The sequence below is a fragment of the Triturus cristatus genome, chromosome 10 (genome assembly GCF_964204655.1).
Source record: "Triturus cristatus chromosome 10, aTriCri1.1, whole genome shotgun sequence".
NCBI lineage: Eukaryota > Metazoa > Chordata > Amphibia > Caudata > Salamandridae > Triturus > Triturus cristatus.
The window spans coordinates 896629013-896650757 of NC_140593.1; the positions used below are offsets into that span (position 1 = coordinate 896629013).

Sequence of the window (21745 nt, forward strand, 5' to 3'; positions counted from 1 at the left end):
CCTCGGTGCCCAAACAATACTGCAACAGCAGCCGCCAGATATATCCGTGGCCAACTTGACAAAGCGGGGCCCTCTGACTCACGTCGCTGGCTGACGTGAAAAATATCCCAAACCTCTCCTCCTGAAGAAAAGAGCGGAGGCCTCACGGGGGACTGTGCGGAAACACCTTTATTGAAGTAAAAGCGGCATAATGCATTTCGGCCCTTGATCGGCCTTCTTCGGATGCCTAAATCCCAGGAGGCATGGGAACACCTGAAAATAATTGTCCAACAGCTTCACCATTGGTGGTGACCCGTCTACACCCCTCGAATGCTTGCTCACCGATCCGTCCTTCGTAGGAACTACGGGTCCCAGGATGCATCTGTACTCCCGGTAGGTGCTGCAGGGGGGTCCAAATGGAATCGCGGGATGCCGGGCAAGCGAAGGTGGTACCCAATTGCCAATATCCTGTGTGTGTAATTTTTTCGGTGTGTCCTCGTGTCCCCAAACACCGCTTCAGCCCCGCAATCCAGGCAATCAATGATGGTGGAGGCAGGGGTGACCATGCAACCCGCCCTACATCTCGCCGCCGTCTGATGTTCTGGAAAGTGAGGCATGCCACGGAACTACCGATCCCTCGGTGCCCAAACAATACTGCAACAGCAGCCGCCAGATATATCCGTGGCCAACTTGACAAAGCGGGGCCCTCTGACTCACGTCGCTGGCTGACGTGAAAAATATCCCAAACCTCTCCTCCTGAATATATATATAATCTTTATATTTATTTATTTATTTATTTAAATATATGTATTTGAATGTTGTTCATTTGACATCTGGGTAAGCCTTTTTGTTAGAGAGTGTTGCGCAAATAAAACCCCATGCCTCATGCCAAGTACAGGCTTTTGATGTGTATCCTTTATAAGAGTGAAATCCCTTTCCTGGTGGTGTTTTCATTGCTTTGCCGTGTTTGTGCCTCCGTGTGGGAGGGTGGTATTTTCTATTATTTGGGAGGGCGTAGCAGTACAAGGACCATTAGTCATACTGTGGTTACATATCACCCTCAACGTACTTGGCAGACAAAACAACCCTTCATCATCAAGATTACAATGCTTAATGATTGTTGTACCCATTCTCATTACTTGTCAACAGTACCTTGAGAGAATTGTTAGCCCCAATGGCAGCGTATATATGGGTCAATGTGATTATGTGTAATAAGTTACATTGGTCACTCTTCACAATGATGATGATCTTCAGCCGAGCCAACTTTTTAACAACCAAATGTACTTGTATTCTCTTATGTCTCTTACCTTGGATTCCTCCAGACCTTCTTTTAAGTCTTTCACTCTAGACATGATGAAGAAAGTCAAAATGATTTATTTTTTCTTCCCATGACTGATTTAGAGCTGAGGTGGAGAACGTCCACCAGTTGCTATGCTTTATTTCTTGTACTCACTTAAGTACCTTACCATTGCAAGGTTTGGAACCTGTTTTAACCCCTTCGACGCGCATGACGGAACGGTTCCGTCATGCACGTCGGTTGCGCTGTGCGCATGACGGAACCGTTCCGCCATGGCCCCGCCCGCGCACGGAACCTTCAGCGTGGCGCGGAAATCCGCGCCGCGCTGAAGGGGTTAATAACGGTCTCAACATCATGTTGATATGGCGATACCGTACTGATTTTGTCTGCTATGTCCTTCCACAAGCATGTCCTTGTTTGTTTTTGGTGGCATCTTGAGTTGGCACATTAGGTGGTCATGGTATCTTACCACCACCTTAGCAAGGACCAGCAGCTCAGGATCAGTAAACGTATACTTTCTTTCAGTGTTAGGGTCATTGATGGAAGAGTCTGGCAGGTTTCTGTTTGTGATGACTGTGATATCAGAGGATGGCAATGCATTCTGTTTCTCTTGTTTCAAGGTGTTTTGAAACCTGTAGGAACTCCAAAAGGTCCTGGATCATCCAGTGTTCAATGTAATCTTCTGTGCCATAATATCCAGAGAACCTTCCAGCACCAGAGGATCAAGATCTCCTTGGCAGTTTGTCAGAATATGTGGAAATCGAAGTAGAAGCACTGGGAAAGCCCACAACAGTTCTAGCACTGTCAGGAAATAAGCTGCAACTTACTGATTGGAGTCACCAATAGCAGATTCATTGTCTGATGTCTCATTTGAGCAGTGTGAAGATTGTGCTGTACTATATGTTATGGTTGTGCGACCTTACCGTGTAATACACTCACAAAACTGTTTTGGGTCCAGTCAGGCTTGTTTGTAAAACCTCTAGCTCAACCCTGGGTAGCTGTGGCTTCAAGCAGCAAGGCTTAGATAAAGGAACTAGTTTAAAGCCTTTAGAAGCACCTAACAAAGAAATAAGAAAGTCACACAACACAAAAGAAATCCGACACCAATTTATAAAAATAGATTATATTTAGACACCAAGATGAGCAAAATCGACCGGAGTGTTCCGGAGATATAGATTTTCCAATAAACCGTAAATCTCAGCTTTTTAGTCCAAAGAGCAAACAAGCATTGGTAACTGTCAAGTTTAGAAACTTTTGAAAGAGTTGTGTTCAGCTACTGCACCTCGAGTGGGGCAACCAAATCTGACAGGGAAAAGGTCAGGGGGGCTACTAAGGAGTAATTGGGCAGTTACCCAGTCACCAAAGCAGTCTCAAATCCAGTTCCACACTCTACATCAAGACTGCCATAGAATTCAATGGAGTGGTCGTGATGCTGGCAAAGCAGGATGCTGAGGGGGCTGAAAGATGGTCTGGGTGCTGTGCGGTCGACCAGGGTGTCCTTGGCGGTTATTCCTCAGTCCAGGGGTAAGGTGGGGCAACTTTGGCCACAGGGGTCAGTGTCCATCAAAGTCCTCTTTGAACCATTAGAAGGACAGCTGCATCTGAGCAACTGATCTCCACACACAATGGGTCCAGCGGTATCATTTAGTGAAGGCTGGTGTCCCTCTATGGTGACCAATCTGGGCTTAGATGACACTCCTGGGTCGAGCAGACTGGTGCAACTTTTGGCTATGAAGGATTAGTCTCTTGGGTTGCCTAGCGGTGTTCAGCAGCAAATCGCAGGAAGTGAAAGACTGATTTTCCAGAATGAGCAACTTCAGCTTTGGTGGCCTTGGTGCTGGTTTCAGGCGATCAGCCGACTAACCCTTGGAGTCACTTCTTTGGTCTGGGGCTCGGGAGTGACTTTTCCATGAGCCATGAGCCACATGCAGAGTCCTCTCTTTGCTAGTCCAAGGTGCAGCAGGTGCAGCACCACCAATCAGTGCAGTCTCTTTTGCCAGGTCCAGGTGTCATCAGGGCAGTTCTTCTTCGGTCCTTTCTCCAGTTCCATTGTGAGCTGAGGTTTAGGGTGCCATATTTATGCCCAGAAAGTGCACTGGGGGAAAGAAGCGGTCACTAGCCAATGGGCTACCAGGATCACTCCCACTGTGTGACAACTTCTGGCTATGTGTGGCATCTAGCAATTCCAGAGTACACGGTTCTGTCCACTCCTAAGATGTCGGACTCTTCTTTGGATGCTAGGAGCTTGGCAGCCCACCCTAGAAGTGTGGCTACCTGTGGGTTACACACCCACACGAAAACCGGTTTGGGCTTTATCTCCTCTCTCTGTTCCTGCTGCCAACTTGTCCACCTGAACAAACTGGCAACTTCAGACAAGTGATCACCATTTGCACACGAAAGGAGGCTTCGCCTTTGAAGCTCCCCTTTTGGACCAACACCCTGAGTGGCTTCCTGTAAGGGGATGGTAACACCTCTCCCTGTAGCATGTGTCTACTGTTGGAAGAGGTGTGGCACTGCAGCCAGGGCGTCTGACTCCGGAATCTGGGGATCACGGTTCGATCGCCGGCGGCAGATTATCCCAGCACCATGTGACTCTCGGCAATAGCTTGCTTAATCTTCAAGACGGCCCCCAGCGCCTAGAGACCCTTACGGGTGATTGTTCACGCTTTACAAATGTGGATATTATATTGTATTATTATTCCTGAGCCCGGGAGTCATTCACACTACTACCCAGGAGGGCAGAAGGCTGTCTGCTGGACAGAAACTGTGTGAGGGCACTGGAAAAACTGGGCAATAGAGTGGCAACTTTCTAAAAGTTGCCTTTCCTTAAAAGTGACATTAAATGTGACTTGGGCATCAAGTCGGGTCTACTGCCACAATTAATGTGATACCTTGAAGTACCCGTTTTAGTAGTCCCATCCAAAAGTTAGCCAAGTTGAGAGTCCGCCGCTAACTGTGTGTTAGCCAATAGGGCTACTAACCTTTCCACAGCAAAAACAACAATTTGGAAGTTTTGATGTCAGAACATATTAAAAGTATATGTCCTACCTAATAATACACCGCTTCCTGCCTCTGAGCTCCATAGGACTTCCTTAGGGGGCGACTTTTTATATTGTTGAGGGAAGTGGAGGTTTTGCCAAATGTTTAAATGACAAAGTCGAACTAGCACTTTAACACTGCTCTTCCTGGCTGCAAAGGCAGGCTGGGAGCCTTTTTGTACCTTGTCACACACAGGGCGGCACAACCAGTGCTGCAACCCTTGGGACACACTCTGTCTTACATGCCTGAGTACAGTGGGTACCATATACAAGGGACTTAAAGGTAAGTCAGTTTAGGCCAATGGGGAATATCCAATTCAACATACATTTTGTAAGGGGTTAGAACACTGGCACAGATATCTAGTTAGAAGGCCTCAGTGCACTCTTAGAGTCGTAAAACAATCAGCATCAGTGCAAACCTTGGGGGTGATCATGCAAAAAGCGGCCTTTTCTTATAAGCAGAGAGTGTGTCTATTGTGGCAAAAGGAGGAAACAATTATCTCTGAGCCACCCCCCATTCCTTCAGGAACATGTCCACTGCATTCACCCCTGGCTCTGGCCTCCAGCTGAAATATTTCACAGATGATTGTTCAATATGGACATGAAGAGATCTGTCTCACAAGCACCCCACTGCTTCACAAGTGCCAGAAACACTCTGCAATCCAGCATCTAATCACTGGAGTCATGTATGGACCTGAAATACCAGTCTGCCTTTACATTCTAATGGCCTACGAAACAGAAATACTATACTATGCTGTTACCAAAATCCATCTCTGTAGGCAGAAGTTCTAAAAGTCCTTTGCTAACTTGGTTAGATTCCTGCATCTTGTCTGTCTTATTTGACTTACCAGTGAACGGATAACAAGTTGGTTAAAAATAAGTGAGATATCTATAATAATAAATGCCTCATAATGATCACCTATGGGGTAGGTGTAATAGCCATTCAGATGTATTTAATCACCAAATAAAAGCTGTGGCTTCAAGCAGCAAGGCTTAGATAAAGGAACTAGTTTAAAGCCTTTAGAAGCACCTAACAAAGAAATAAGAAAGTCACACAACACAAAAGAAATCCGACACCAATTTATAAAAATAGATTATATTTAGACACCAAGATGAGCAAAATCGACCGGAGTGTTCCGGACATATAGATTTTCCAATAAACCGTAAATCTCAGCTTTTTAGTCCAAAGAGCAAACAAGCATTGGTAACTGTCAAGTTTAGAAACTTTTGAAAGAGTTGTGTTCAGCTACTGCACCTCGAGTGGGGCAACCAAATCTGACAGGGAAAAGGTCAGGGGGGCTACTAAGGAGTAGTTGGGCAGCTACCCAGTCACCAAAGCAGTCTCAAATCCAGTTCCACACTCTACATCAAGACTGCCATAGAATTCAATGGAGTGGTCGTGATGCTGGCAAAGCAGGATGCTGAGGGGGCTGAAAGATGGTCTGGGTGCTGTGCGGTCGACCAGGGTGTCCTTGGCGGTTATTCCTCAGTCCAGGGGTAAGGTGGGGCAACTTTGGCCACAGGGGTCAGTGTCCATCAAAGTCCTCTTTGAACCATTAGAAGGACAGCTGCATCTGAGCAACTGATCTCCATACACAATGCGTCCAGCGGTATCATTTAGTGAAGGCTGGTGTCCCTCTATGGTGACCAATCTGGGCTTAGATGACACTCCTGGGTCGAGCAGACTGGTGCAACTTTTGGCTATGAAGGATTAGTCTCTTGGGTTGCCTAGCGGTGTTCAGCAGCAAATCGCAGGAAGTGAAAGACTGATTTTCCAGAATGAGCAACTTCAGCTTTGGTGGCCTTGGTGCTGGTTTCAGGCGATCAGCCGACTAACCCTTGGAGTCACTTCTTTGGTCTGGGGCTCGGGAGTGACTTTTCCATGAGCCATGAGCCACATGCAGAGTCCTCTCTTTGCTAGTCCAAGGTGCAGCAGGTGCAGCACCACCAATCAGTGCAGTCTCTTTTGCCAGGTCCAGGTGTCATCAGGGCAGTTCTTCTTCGGTCCTTTCTCCAGTTCCATTGTGAGCTGAGGTTTAGGGTGCCATATTTATGCCCAGAAAGTGCACTGAGGGAAAGAAGCGGTCACTAGCCAATGGGCTACCAGGATCACTCCCACTGTGTGACAACTTCTGGCTATGTGTGGCATCTAGCAATTCCAGAGTACACGGTTCTGTCCACTCCTAAGATGTCTGACTCTTCTTTGGATGCTAGGAGCTTGGCAGCCCACCCTAGAAGTGTGGCTACCTGTGGGTTACACGCCCACAGAAAAACCGGTTTGGGCTTTATCTCCTCTCTCTGTTCCTGCTGCCAACCTGTTCACCTGAACAAACTGGCAACTTCAGACAAGTGGTCACCATTTGCAAACGAAAGGAGGCTTCGCCTTTGAAGCTCCCCTTTTGGACCAACACCCTGAGTGGCTTCCTGTAAGGGGATGGTAACACCTCTCACTGTAGCATGTGTCTACTGTTGGAAGAGGTGTGGCACTGCGGCCAGGGCATCTGACTCCGGAATCTGGGGATCACGGTTCGATCGCCGGCGGCAGATTAGCCCAGCACCATGTGACTCTGGGCAATAGCTTGCTTAATCTTCAAGACGGCCCCCAGCGCCTAGAGACCCTTACGGGTGATTGTTCACGCTTTACAAATGTGGATATTATATTGTATTATTATTCCTGAGCCCGGGAGTCATTCACACTACTACCCAGGAGGGCAGAAGGCTGTCTGCTGGACAGAAACTGTGTGAGGGCACTGGAAAAACTGGGCAATAGAGTGGCAACTTTCTAAAAGTTGCCTTTCCTTAAAAGTGACATTAAATGTGACTTGGGCATCAAGTCGGGTCTACTGCCACAATTAATGTGATACCTTGAAGTACCCATTTTAGTAGTCCCATCCAAAAGTTAGCCAAGTTGAGAGTCCGCCGCTAACTGTGTGTTAGCGAATGGGGCTACTAACCTTTCCACAGCAAAAACAACAATTTGGAAGTTTTGATGTCAGAACATATTAAAAGTATATGTCCTACCTAATAATACACTGCTTCCTGCCTCTGAGCTCCATAGGACTTCCTTAGGGGGCGACTTATTATATTGTTGAGGGAAGTGGAGGTTTTGCCAAATGTTTAAATGACAAAGTCGAACTAGCACTTTAACACTGCTCTTCGTGGCTGCAAAGGCAGGCTGGGAGCCTTTTTGCACCTTGTCACACACAGGGCGGCACAACCAGTGCTGCAACCCTTGGGACACACTCTGTCTTACATGCCTGAGTACAGTGGGTACCATATACAAGGGACTTAAAAGTAAGTCAGCTTAGGCCAATGGGGAATATCCAATTCAACATACATTTTGTAAGGGGTTAGAACACTGGCACAGATATCTAGTTAGAAGGCCTCAGTGCACTCTTAGAGTCGAAAAACAATCAGCATCAGTGCAAACCTTGGGGGTGATCATGCAAAAAGTGGCCTTTTCTTATAAGCAGAGAGTGTGTCTATTGTGGCAAAAGGAGGAAACAATTATCTCTGAGCCACCCCCCATTCCTTCAGGAACATGTCCACTGCATTCACCCCTGGCTCTGGCCTCCAGCTGAAATATTTCACAGATGATTGTTCAATATGGACATGAAGAGATCTGTCTCACAAGCACCCCACTGCTTCACAAGTGCCAGAAACACTCTGCAATCCAGCATCTAATCACTGGAGTCATGTATGGACCTGAAATTCCAGTCTGCCTTTACATTCTAATGGCCTACGAAACAGAAATACTATACTATGCTGTTACCAAAATCCATCTCTGTAGGCAGAAGTTCTAAAAGTCCTTTGCTAACTTGGTTAGATTCCTGCATCTTGTCTGTCTTATTTGACTTACCAGGGAACGGATAACAAGTTGGTTAAAAATAAGTGAGATATCTATAACAATAAATGCCTCATAATGATCACCTATGGGGTAGGTGTAATAGCCATTCAGATGTATTTAATCACCAAATAAAAGAAAACAAGTTCTGCATAAGGCTAATTATAAAATTTTAATTATTTTCCCTGCCATGCAGAACTTGGTCTAGGATATCTGGAGGACACTATTAAACTGTCTTCTATGTTGATATTGATGTAAGTTTTGATTTAGCCTTCTACTAGCCTCAATAGATTGGCTAGTCAGTCAGTCAGTCAATGACTTTATTCGATTCGAAAAAGAATCATAAAAGTATACATATTTAACATACAAACTCACAAATTGTATTTCTTATCAAAAAGGTACGAATACATAAGTGGCAAAGACCATATATCAAAAACACATTATCTATGGACACTATATTCTTTATAAAAAGTTCTTTAAAATTTAATACAATAACACTAATAAAAATTACATTAAAAACAACAAACAATTTATAAAAATCTATTACTCCAGATTTCCCAATGGACTCACGATCAATTTGTATCTCCGCAGACATTATAAAGTATACTGTGCGTTATCAAAACTACAAAAACGTATGTATTGGTGGGTTAGCCTCTCACACCAACCCACTTGATTTTGTAGGGTAGTTACCACGACTCAGGTTATTTTAGCTGAATATGTTTATATAGGTTATCAATTCTATGAATTTCAGTAACTTATAGCAGGGAACATACTATCAATAACGATTTCTGATTGAGAGTGCCAATCTAATAAAACTGATCATAGAGCTACACATAGCAGCAGTTTGTAATGTTCTTAAATGTTCAAAACCTTCCTTAAAATTGCAAGGTCTAATTTCCCTTAAGATAGGTTTAATAAAAGGATCTCTTGGAGCTTTGTAAAGTGTGCAAAAAAGTACAAAGTGCAGAGTGCTTTGTTCAGCTTCATTGTCACATGGGCAAGGGGGTAGCCTCTCACACCAACCCCCTTGCTTCAGAAAAGCAACCAAAAAATGCAATATTTTTAACCGAAATCTGGTCAAATAAAAACGCCACTGCGTATGTGTAGTGAAAGACAAATAAAATTGATGCTGTAATGTAGCTGCCTGGTATAATGGTTGTTCATCATATTTAGATGAACCCAGTATACTACGATATGCATTCTTAATCGCCATCTTTGAGCCTGGGGTAATGGAGTCAGGGTTATCATATAAATTACCAAAGGCCAATTTTATGAAAGGTTTCCTTTATGTAACTTAACCATGGGATCCGCGTGGCGTGATCCAGATTTACATATTGGCTAGTCACTAATACAAATAAATCATGGATTATGAAGTTTTTTTCTTACAATAGAAACAAATAAGTGAGGAGACTTTAGAGATTTCTAAACTTTAATTTAGATCCCAGTACATACGCATAGCATCTGAGGTTATGGAGTTGTACATAGGACTTCAATCTAATGTATACCAAAATATTCTACTGACCAGATTATGCTTTATAACTGGCTACTATTAACAATGTTTTCCCAGGGGCTGGTTTATCCCAAATAGTCTATATTCTAAGAAGGAGGGAGTGAGAAGTGATACAGGGTTTGCACACCTTCCCAAACGTCTAACTATTCAAAAACAGCAGAAGGGAACCCCTACCACACGTAGCCAATCTCTCTATATCTTCCCAAGGGGATCACTCTATGGTGTTAAAAGGGCTTTCACCCACTGGGATTCCAAGTGGCATGCTTCATCATAGAGTCCTCATCCAGATACCTAGTGTATCTGGATGGCCTCAACCTTTGTAGCCAAGGGAGCTCTTTAGTTATTAGGTGGGATCCTAGGTTTAAAATAGTCTAGGGTGTCCTGAAGGGTAATTTTATTTTTAAAGGGCACCCTGATGGAATTAAAAACAGGTGGGGATGTACTGAGGAAATTAATATCCTCTGTATCCCTGGATGAACATCCTGCTATTATCCTATTTGTGTGCATTCAATTGTGAAACTTCCGTTCACCTTACTCATACATATCGACTGATTTGATCTCTATATTTGAATTTCACTGATGGTATGTGAGAGACTGAGGTAATTAAGCAAGCACAACATCATTATATATATCTGTATCTATCTTTATACATGTCTCCAAGTGACCACTGTGATTATTTTACAACAAGCAGGACCAATGTGTAAGCAGTACAACGCGTGAGTCTCCATCACTCTAAAAATGTACACATACTCTGCATGCACTAGGTTGTTATACAGTTTCAAGTATTATCCTAAGATTACCAGGATAATATATGTGCTGCTGTCGTGTAGTTCCTACTAATTGTTGGATCTGCACATTTGTTTGGACAACATAAACCAAGGGCTTGGTGCCAAGCCTGATTCCTGACACCCCCACAGGATATGTTGGCCTATAGATCAGCTAGCTCACAGTGCCACCATAAGATTCCCTAACCTACCAGGGAGTAAATGGTTTCTGGCAACCACTGAATATGACAACCCTGACCCCTCAGGAATAGTGGAAACAGTACAAAACCTTTTGCTCAGTCACTCATGTTCACTTATTCTCAGAGAAGTATACAGAGAATACACAGTGGGATATTTTCAATAAATGTATTTAACCAACGTAATTCTTGTATAAAATACGTGTGCTGCAATGATTAATAGACAGAAGTAGATAAACGTGATTACAAGCACCAAAAGAGAAAATAGTAGATATAGTTCTACCATGGTGCTAAAACAATGAATATATGCAGGCATATGAAACAGGGCAGTAATTGAACGTATTTCCTACAATGCGAACCCTACTCTAAGTGTGTGTAGGTGTAAAGCCAAGAATCCCCCCAAGGGCCGATCATCATCATCATCAGTTACATTTATACAGTGCGCGGCTACCTCCAACAGTGGTGTCTCAGCACTAACAGCCGATCAAACCCCATTATCTGATGGGATAGAATGATGATGGACCCTGTCTTGGTAACGAACTGGACACCCCTTATGAGATGTTTAGGCTGCTGCGTGGTGAAGTCTTGGAATGCAGGGACCCCCGGTGTCAGCTGAAGTGCCTCCTCTACTAATCAATCGGGATGCTCATCTTTTATAATAGAAAGCAGTCTCACGATGTGCATATAGATTAATGATGTTATGGAAATGCAAATAGCCCTGTCGCCCCATGGATGAAGATAGGGATTACATTTGTATATAGTGTGAAAAGAGACCTTGTACATGATGTTCAGGGCATTGTGATAATGTTGTGCGAAGCTAGATGTGTAAACAAGTTTAGTTTCAGGGAAATTCATCCTACATTGTTGTGCATGCAAATATGCGCAAAAGGTCACGGCCTAAATGTTATGGTTAGGAAAATGTAAGAAATAAACTGTTTTGCTACATGGGCCTACCTTGGGAATAAAACACTGCACTCATCATGCTTATTAAGTGTTTTTTTTTTTTCTTTTTGTTTTTTTTTATAGAATTACGTTTATTAATTTTTAAAAAAAGGTTTCAAAGAATTTTATACGGCTTTTGGGTACTTTCAATGTACTAGATGAGAACCCACATTCCTCTTCGTGTAATATCGCTTTCTAGTAAAAAAAGAAATTCTAAAAAACAATTTACACTGTTTCACTGAATGCGTCATCGTCGTCCAGCAACATTTGTGGCCTCTATCGGGGGATTTTACATTTTCCTTCTTCAGATACCTTTTTCATTTGTTTTACATTAGGAAACTGTACAACGTTATAAGTTACAAGGGCTTACATTACCACTATATGTTTGCGAGGAGCACATTTGAGGATTAAAAAAGAGAAAGAATACAATGGCACCTGGAGTTTTCTTTGGTACATCTATTTGCACTTCTTTTTTTTTTAAATTTCTTTTTATTTGCAGAAATAAACAAATCAACAACATGGTCAATGGATTCGCATTAACGTCATTCGAACACCGGTGACACACAGTGACAGTATGAGTTAGAGTTTCCTGTGAATTAACTAGAAGCGGTCAATATGTTCAGTCTATGGCCTCCAAGCCGGAGCGGCGAGCCTGCGGGGGCTCACAGATGTAACCTCTGTATTCATTCCATTTGGAACACACCTCCCCCCACTTCCGGGGGCACCCTTATTTGCACTTCTTTATCTCTGGTCTGGTCTACAAGTCGGACTGCACAAGGTTTTGTTGGTTTTCAGTAAAGGTCGAAAATCGGCTCAGTCGATGTCTTATGTGATACGTAAATACAGCATTTAGTGGCCATTAAAGCAGAAATGTTTAACATGTCCCAAGTGTCGATTTCTTAGTGCATTGCCTGGCTCTCAACAAAATGGTGTCTTGTGCTGCTCTCCCACTTCACACATCGCCTCTATTCCTCGTCAGACTGGTTGAGGAGCGCTACTTCGATGCCATTTTGAATTGGCTTTAGCTTCCTTATTCCAATCTCGACCTCTCCCGTGATCCTCTTGTGCCTGTTGAGACAGCAGTGGACTAGGAAGTAGTTAGTGGCTATGAGGATGAGGGCGGCGGCATAGTGCCAGCAGAAGCACATGGTGATGAACATGATATTCTCGTGTTCTGTCTGGTTCCATTCAGGCCCTCCCCAGGGGGGGTACAGGACAAACCCGATCTGCCAGAACCAAGTCCCCTGCAGAATGGTGATGCTGGTGCGGAAGAGCTCCAGCACAATGTGGTCCCTCAGAAAGACTTCAATAAATATAGTGATGGAACCACCAAACACCGCAATGAGGAGCAGGGAGTGTATGTGCTGGTCCAATTCCGGGCGGTTGTGGACGTGAAAGGAAAAGAGAAGACCTTCAATGAATACTGCTAGGAAAAGGGTGAGGCGGTCCAGACCTTGGGGCACCTTGAATGGGGAATAGACAAGGATGTCAATGACCCCAGAGAGTCCGTAGAATAGATACATGGTGGAGTGCTGCCAGTTCATTAGCTTCACCCAGCTCTTCTCCTCTCCATCATACAGGTGCATATGTGGACCATCGGGGACAAATGCTCAGCCAGGATACCCACAAGAGCAAACACTGCTTTTGCAACGCATTCCGCGAGCTCGAGGCGCTGGTAGCACTGGCTCGAGCGGCAGCCGCTCTTCGTCTTCTGGTTCAGGTACCGGAGCGGGTACTTTACAGACCACCAGAGTCCGAAGACCAGGAAGAAACTGCCTGGAAGGGCATGTCCTTTGAAGTTTGCCATCGTGGGCCCGTGTCTCTGCTCCGCAGCTGCTCCTCCGCTCTCTAGGGATAGCCGACTCCTCGTGCTTACAGCGCCCCATACCCACGGAGCTTGGTCTCACGCCAGCTCTTTACACAGCTGTAGTTTATCTCATGAGATCTGTGGGTGGAGGGATACAAACCATACTAGGCCACACCCCGGATTGCACCTGGGCAGGTTCTGCTGGCAGGGCTGGGGAGAGAGATTCTTCTTCTATTAAGTGTGATTTATGCTCATCCCCTTACTTAGTAGTGTTCTATTTATAGCTCCATGAGGGTAAGGAGGCAGGTGGACCTTGTAGTCAAACTCTGTTAACATACAGGTAAAAAGAACATCCATAAGAATGTCAAGGTCTAGGTTCTCCTAGTCAGAACTCATCAAAGTCTCCCCTTATATCCCACTTACTTCGCCAAAGGTCTTTTCCCAACCGTGAACCTATTTAGTTCCTCCTTCCCCTACATCTTAGTATTGGGATGTTTTCCTGACCTTAAACACCCACTGTTCCTATGAGTCACAAGACCCAGGTGCGTCATCACATGACATCTTATTACTATCTCATTGGTCGAGGGCCACAGGAGGCTGTTGCTACCAGTTTGTCTTGTTTTGTATAAAATATTGCCTAATTGTTCTCAAACATGAGAGACTCTTTTGCTGCCTATTCATTTCTTTATGTGTCAAAAAACGTGCAAATGTTCTAAATGTGCTGCATAGAGACATCCATGTCTTAGGCTTCCTAAGATTATCCCTATGCTCCATTTTAGTGCCTTTGGATGTGCACTGTTTGCAAACAGAATGCTATTATAGCTGTTCTGTTTTCTATGTATTCTTGTACATATCTAGTTCTTTTTTATGTATACTTCAATGTCCAGGTAATTTATTTTAGTGTCACTTATTTCATAAGTAACTCGCAATTTCTGAGAATTGTTGTTCAAAGATTGTAAAAATGAAGCAAGCTCCTCTGTGTCTCCTTTCCTGATTAAAAACAAGTCATTAATAAAGTGGACTCATAATTCACTTTCTTGAGAGTTTCATTGTTTTCATCCGACCACACAGTCTCTGCTTCCCAGTATCCCATAGTCAAATTGGCATACGTTGGGGCAAAAGAGGTGCCCATTGCTGTGCCCTGTTTTTAAATGTAATACTTCCCATCAAAGAAGAATACATTGTTCGTTAAGCAGAATTCCATAATCTTCTTGAATTGTTTTGATCTCTTTCAGTAGTGCTTCTCTGTCTATCCAGGCATATTTAACCAAGATTTCCAGCATATGCCTTGAACTGGTCACCAAATTGTCTGCCCATTCTTTTAACATATTAGGATTGGGCGAATCATACAAGGGTATGGTATAAATTCTCAATCCCCTATAAATCATGGCTTTGTCTACATGGTCCTGTAAGGAGATTGCCTCCCACCACTTTGAGATTTATGATTTCTTTAGCTCCTCCAGTTTCCTAAGTTTTTCTTCCAATGGCTGGCCATGTTAGTTTCCTTCTGTTGGGTCTCTCCTGTGCCTGGTGTCCTTGCAAAGAGAGTGAGAGCCGCCGCTCTCCACTCTCCATCCTCATCCATCACTTAATAAATTGATGCAGATTGTTGTGCTAGGTTTCCTTCTGTTGGGTCTCTCCTGTGCCTGGTGTCCTTGCAAAGAGAGTGAGAGCCGCCGCTCTCCACTCTCCATCCTCATCCATCACTTAATAAATTGATGCAGATTGTTGTGCTAGGTTGATTAGTGTGCCTGTTCCCCCTGTACAAATGTCAGGTTCTACCTGCCGTATCCCAAATAGCTTGCTACTATCATCAACTTGTAAGATCTGCTTGTTCTACGTACAGAGGCAATGCTGACCCTCTCAAGGTCCGTGTACTCCTCGGGGTCCAGTTGACGTAATAAGGGGTCCACCCCTTGACATCCCCAAACTCCAACTGAAAGTTACGGAGTTGTAGGGCGATCAAGTGAGGGAAAGGAGAGGATGGGAACAGTATGGAGGAGAACCTGAAATACAAAGACACACAGAGTAAGTACACATCCTCAATCCTACTCTCAATAGGTCTCACTAAATGTATATAAATACCATAATACCTTATCTACCGAAGTACTACAACCAGCCGGCTTAGCCAATGAGAACAACCAGTCTCCAGGGGTGGATAGGTCTATAAAACAGAACACAATCGCATGAGTCATACATACTCCCCATACATACTCCTGCAATACAATGAACCTTGTGCCTTACCCATCCAGTAACCCGTTCTCTTGTGCTCACCAGAAAAAAAATGATTGGTTCCAATAAGTGTTGCCCAGTTACACTGTCTTGTTTCAAGTTAATCCACTTGGTCTCACAAGAACATATGCCAGAAAGGACAATCTGTGCTCCCTTAGTCCAAACCACACAAATCAGCTTCTTTGAGAATAATGCCAAAAATAAAACTAACAAAGAAAATGTCCCATCCTCATAAACACTACGTTCGGTTCCAGGGAGAAGTCCTGTTTCCAGTATCACCTTCTAAACTAACAAAGTCCTGCAGTGCTTAAAGAGTCTTCCCGGTTACCTCACTGGGTCTCTATCCAGCGTGTCTTCAAACGCCGCAGTTTCTTCACTACCCTCTGACTCACCAGGTCTCTATCCAGCGCGTCTTCAAACGCCATGGTTACTTCACCGCCCTCTGACAACCGCACCGCATCGCCCAGCGGGAGCTCCCTGCCAAACGCTGTGCTGGCGGTACCTTTTTCGAAGTGTCTTTGCCGGAAGGTTCCCAGTGCCGAGGTTAACACCGCTCGATGTAAAAAACACACCGCATTGTCCCACATAATGCGCTTATGGTCAAGCGCGGCTGATTTCTTTTCCGCTCCGCGGTACGTACACTGCCCTCATCGTCTCTTACCACTAGAGACGCATCCAAATGATTACCAACAATAGAGGCTCTGACGTCCGGTCGAGCCTAGTAAAAAATTTAGGAATCCAACAGTATTACGCACGCTTGCCAATGTGCATTGCGTCTACTTGTAGACGCTGGCTCCGCCCCTCCTGCTTCTGGGAATTGTAGTCAACAGCTAGGCAGGCGCGAAACCCCACGAATCCTGATAGACCCTGCGTATGTCACTGTCTCTCAGCAAATGACCTGACTCCAGTGTCAGCGTGAGACGCCGAACAGAGACGTAAGCTCCACCCCCAGCCCTACTGCCGCCGGGGTCGGGATCGCAATGTGATCTCCCCTGCCCAGGGAATCCTCCCCCCGGCTTTGTCAGAGCATTGCAGGCATACCTCTGTGACGCATCTCTCCTCCAATTAATCCTGCCTCATGTGCTGTTGTGGTGGATGGAAGCGGGGGTCAGGCTATTGTATCCTCAGAATCGGTTTGATGCTCAGAAGGGTCCACCCCTTGATAGCCCCAAGTCTGACAGCGGTAATCGCACAGATCAGCGGGATGATCAAATGAGGGAAGGATAGGAAGGGAACTGCAAGGAGGGAGATCTGTGAAGACACGGGTGACAAAGGATTACTGATACTGCTCTTCCTCAGCATTCAATCACTCAATCAATCATTTGTAGAGCGCACTAATCACCCGTGAGGGTCTCAAGGCGCTGAGCGGGGGTGGGGGTGCCGCTACTATTCGAACAGCCAGGTCTTGAGAAATCTCCTGAAGGTCAGCAGGTCCTGGATCTGTCACAGCTGTGTGGGGAGGGTGTTCCACGTCTTGGCCACAAGGTAGGAGAAGGATCTACTGCCAGTGGGGGTTCTGTGGATGCGTGGTACGGGGCAAGGGCGAGGCCGGCAGAGTGCAGCTGGTGATTCGGTGTGTGGAAGGTGAGACACTTGTTGAGGTATGCTAGACCAGTGTTGTTTAGTGCTTTGTGGGCGTGGGTGTGGAGCTTGAAGGTGATCCTCTCCTTGACGGGGAGCCAGTGCAGGTCCTTCAGGAGGGCAGTGATGTGGGTGTGGCGGGGTATGTCGAGGATGAGGCATGCTGAGGCATTCTGCATGCGTTGGAGTCTCTTCTGGAGTTTGGCCGTGGTTCCTGCATAAAGGGCGTTGCCGTGGTCCAGCCTGGTGCTGAGGAGAGCCTGTGTGACTGTCCTTCTGGTTTCGGTGGGGATCTATCTGTAGATCTTGCGGAGCATGCGAAGGGTGTTGAAGCAGGAGGAGATGGCGTTGACTTGCAGGGTCATTGAGAGCGATGAGTCCAGGATGACTCCCAGGTTGCGTGTGTGGTCGGTGGGTGTGGGTGCGGATCCCTGTGCGGCTGGCCACCAAGAGTCGTCTCAGGCTGAGGAGGTGGATCCAAGGATGAGGACTTCTGTCTTGTCCGAGTTAAGTTTCAGGTGGCTGGTCTGCATCCAGCTGGTGACTGCCTTCATTCCTTCGTGGAGGTTGGTTTTGGCGGTGGCAGGCTTTTTGGTGAGTGAGAGGATCAGTTGAGTGTCATCGGCGTAGGAGATGATGTTGAGGTTGTGTGAGCGGATGATGTTGGCGAGTGGAGCCATGTAGATGTTGAAGAGGGTATGGCTGAGGGATGATCCTTGGGGTACGCCGCAGATGATCTTGGCGGCTTCGGAACGGAAGTGCGGGAGGCGGACCCTCTGGGTTCTGTTGGTGAGGAAGGAGGTGATCCAGTCCAGGGTTTTGTCGCATAGTCCTGCTTCATGTAGGCGTGTGCGTAGGGTGGGGTGGCAGACGGTGTCGAAGGCGGCCGAGAGTTCTAGGAGGATGAGGGCCGCGTTTCGCCGTGGTCCAGTAGGGTCCTGATGTCATCTGTGACAGCTATGAGGGCGGTTTCGGTGCTGTGGTTGCTGCGGAAACTTGATTGGGACTGGTCCAGGATGTTGTTATCCTCGAGGAAGTGGGTCAGTTGCTTGTTGACAATCTTTTCGATGACTTTTGCCGGGAACGGGAGGAGGGAGATGGGCCAGAAGTTCTTGAGGTAATTTGGGTCCACTGTGGGTTTCTTGAGTAGGGCGTTGATCTCGGCGTGCTTCCATCTTTCCGGGAAGTTGGCGGTCTCGAAGAAGCTGTTGATGATCTTCCGAAGATGGGGGTCGCGAATGCGGTTTGCTTTGTTGAAGATGTTGTGAGGGCAGGGGTCGGTTGGTGAGCCGGACTGGATGGTGTTCATGGTCTTGATGGTGTCGTCGTCGTTGACGTGTGTCCAGAAGAGCAGGTGGTTGGCGAGGCTGAGGGGCGGTGGTTCTGCAGTGTTGGTGGCTGTTGGGTGGGTCTGGGTGTTGAAGCTGTCGTGGATGTCTGCGATCTTGCGGTGAAAGAAGGTGGCTAGGGAGTCGCAGAGGTCTTGCGACGGCGGGATGTCGTTGGAGTTAGAGCTGGGGTTGGAGAGCTCCTTCATGATGTTGAAGAGCTCTTTGCTGTTGTGTGCGTTGTTGTCGATGCGTTCCTTGAAGGAGGGCCTTTTGGTGGCTCGGATGAGTTGGTGGTGCTTGCGGATGGCGTTCTTAAGGGCTGTGTGGTTTTCCGGTGTCTTTTCATGGCGCCACCTTTTCTCGAGTCTTCGGCAAGTCCGCTTAGTTTCCTGGAGGTCGGTGGTGAACCAGCTGGCCTTTCTGTTGGTGCATCTGTTTGAGGGTTTTTTGATCAGGCCGAGAGTGTTGGCGCTGTCGTCGAGATATTGCCTGAGGTTGCTGGTGGCTGTATCGGTGGTGTTTGTCGGTGGGTCTCGAGCGAGGGTGGTGATGAGCTGGTCTTCCGTGACCTTGTTCCAGCTGTGGTAGGGGATTCTTAGCAGGTGGTGGTGCGCGGTGGGTTTCTTGAAGGTGAAGTGGACGCAGCGGTGGTCGATCCAGTGGAGTTCGGTGGCGTGGCTGAAGGTGACGTGGTTGCTGGCTGAGAGGATGGGGTCGAGGGTGTGACCGACAGTGTGGGTAGGGGTCGTGACGATCTGTTTGAGTCCCAGGTTTGCGAGGTTATCAAGCAGGGCGGTGAGTTGCTGTCGTCGGCGTTCTCGAGGTGGAAATTCAGGTATACGAGGAGGATGTAGTCTGCGGACACAAGGGCGTGCGTGCTGACGATGTCGGAGATGGCATCGGTGAACTGTGGCCGGGGGCCGGGGGGGTCTGTAGACGAGTGTTCCTCTGAGAGTGGTGTTGGGCTCGATGTGGATCTGGAAGTGCAGGTTCTCGGCGGCACTGGAGGTGTCTGTCGTGCAGGTGAGACTCTGAGGGTATTCCTGTAGACGATGGTGATTCCTCCTCCTGGTTTGTTGGTGCGGTCCCTTCTGGTGATCTTGTAACCATCTGGGATGGCTGTGGCGATGTCGGGTGCCGAGGAGGGTTCATCCAGGTCTCTGTTAGGAAGGTGACGTCCAGAGAGGCTGGGTCGAGTAGGTCCCAGAGTTAAACGGCATGCTTGTGGACAGAGCGGGTGTTGAGTAGTATGCATCTGAGGTGGTTGCGTTCTGCTCTGAAGGGTGGGGTGGTGTGTGCAGGTGTTCGGCGGCTGGTGAAGCTGCAGTCACAGCAGGTGAAGGGTCTTTGGGTGACTGTCTGGCTGGCCTGGAAGCAGTTTGATGATCAGCCGGTGTTGAGTCCGTGGAGGAAGTCGGCGTTGTAGCGGTGTCGGGTGTCGTGCCACTCGCGGGGGCCAGGGGTTCTGGCCCTGGGCGCGGTCCAGGCACGAACGAGCCTGGACCGCGCCCAGAGCATTTGATATACTTCAAATGAAATACATATCATTCCACATTTCCCACCATGCCTACCCGTAAAGAAAAATAACAGAAACGTGGTGTACGTCCCACATACAATCTGTGGAAAAACTGTCTATAATAATTCTGATCATCTATCTGTATTGGACTTCAGGAGCAGGGGTCCTGAATAAACGAGTGGTGCGCAGGCACCCTTACCAAACCGGGAACAAAGCGTCTCAGGTTATCCGGAACTCGAACAGGAACACAAAATTTCCGACATGGAGTAACGTGAATTCATCCATTAAATACGAGGCTCCACCCGTTCCGTCGCGTGCCGGATCACAATAGAGGTTCATGGGAATTGTAGTCCTCTGTCTCCCCGTTGATCCTTTCCGGGTCCGGAATTCTATGTCAGGACCGGAGGCTCCGATTATGCTTCTCATTTCTTTACTAGAAATCTCAGCAGCCAATCAGATAACAGTAAAAGTAAAATAACACTACAATACCCATGAGCATACTGGGTATCACCTGACAACCATAGAGTTACCCCTATAAAAGGTCCATAAGAGAATACCATATCCTCTTTCTTTGCTGCTCCGCAGCCAGTTAAGTGCTTTACCTTCACTTGTCATTTTACATTTTTGATTATCTGTGCAGCGCGTTTATTGTCACTTTATTGCTATGCTGTATTTGCTGTTGACTGTACCTGTATCTGCGCTTTGTCAACGCTCTGCACGTTGTTGTGGTGCTTTCTCTCAATATCGTGCGCTGCTCCTCACGCATTGCGTTCTTTTCATTTCGCCAGTTTTCCATTTGGTACTCGTTGCAGGGAGCGTGTTTTCGCCTCCCCGGTTCGGGCGATCATATTTTGTGGAGCGGGAGTGTGGGGTTGAATGACTACGCGCGTCTATGTCGCGTAGTCCCTTTTCTCTTTTGGACAGGTGTCCGATACCGCGCATGCGCGGCGGCCACTTTCTTTGTTGACATTTCTTGCGCACATCGCAAATTGCAGCACGGGAGCAGCGCTTCTATTGCTCAATGCCCACGAGCCTGTCTGAGCCCCATTTTACTCCCGGCTGCCAAAACTATCAGTTTGGGCTGTATAATATTGCATAGGCTCTGCCTAGAGTGGTCTTATTTCTGGCAAGCCCTCCCTCCACATTTAATTGCCTAAATATTCAAGTTATTTTGTAACTGTTTTGTTGTTGGCTTGCCTTGGGGGTTTTGCCACTCCCCCCTTTCATTTACCTTTGGTATTTCTGTGTTTTTGTTACTTCCTCTTGTGGCCATTATTAACACTTTAGTGTGTTGCTATGGCTGAATACTATGATGAGGAAGAATATTATTATGATGAAGGGGCCTCGGGCTCCATGGAGCAGGATTTGGGTGAAGCTCTTGACGTGGGTGTTCAACATTCAGTAAATAAGGCGCTAGTCCGCGCTATTGAGCCCTTAAAACGTACCTATCCAATTATGCTTTACAACACGGCTGGCTACCTACGTCTTCTGGGTGCTCTTCCTCAAAGGCTACCAAAGTTGCGAACCCTCACAAGTCAGACTTTGTTAAGTTAGTTAAGGCTCTCTCTAATGACCGTTCCTATGGTCAGTCTTCTAAGGAGGCTCTGGCCTCTCAGTCTCGCCAGACGGACGATGGGGACACTTCTTCTACCACGTCCTCGGACCATGACGTCTCTCCTCCTCCTACTAAGAAGGCTCATAAAGAGC

At 46.6% G+C, this 21745-nt stretch overlaps 1 long non-coding RNA gene and 1 pseudogene across 2 annotated transcripts in view; one reads left to right on the forward strand and one right to left on the reverse strand.

The window, feature by feature from the left end:
• Positions 1–21745, forward strand: part of LOC146796200 (uncharacterized) — a 156710-nt gene that overhangs the window by 125967 nt on the left and 8998 nt on the right. The gene's annotated exons all lie outside the window — the stretch shown is intronic.
• On the reverse strand, positions 12302–13394 carry LOC146796201 (transmembrane protein 45B pseudogene; annotated as a pseudogene).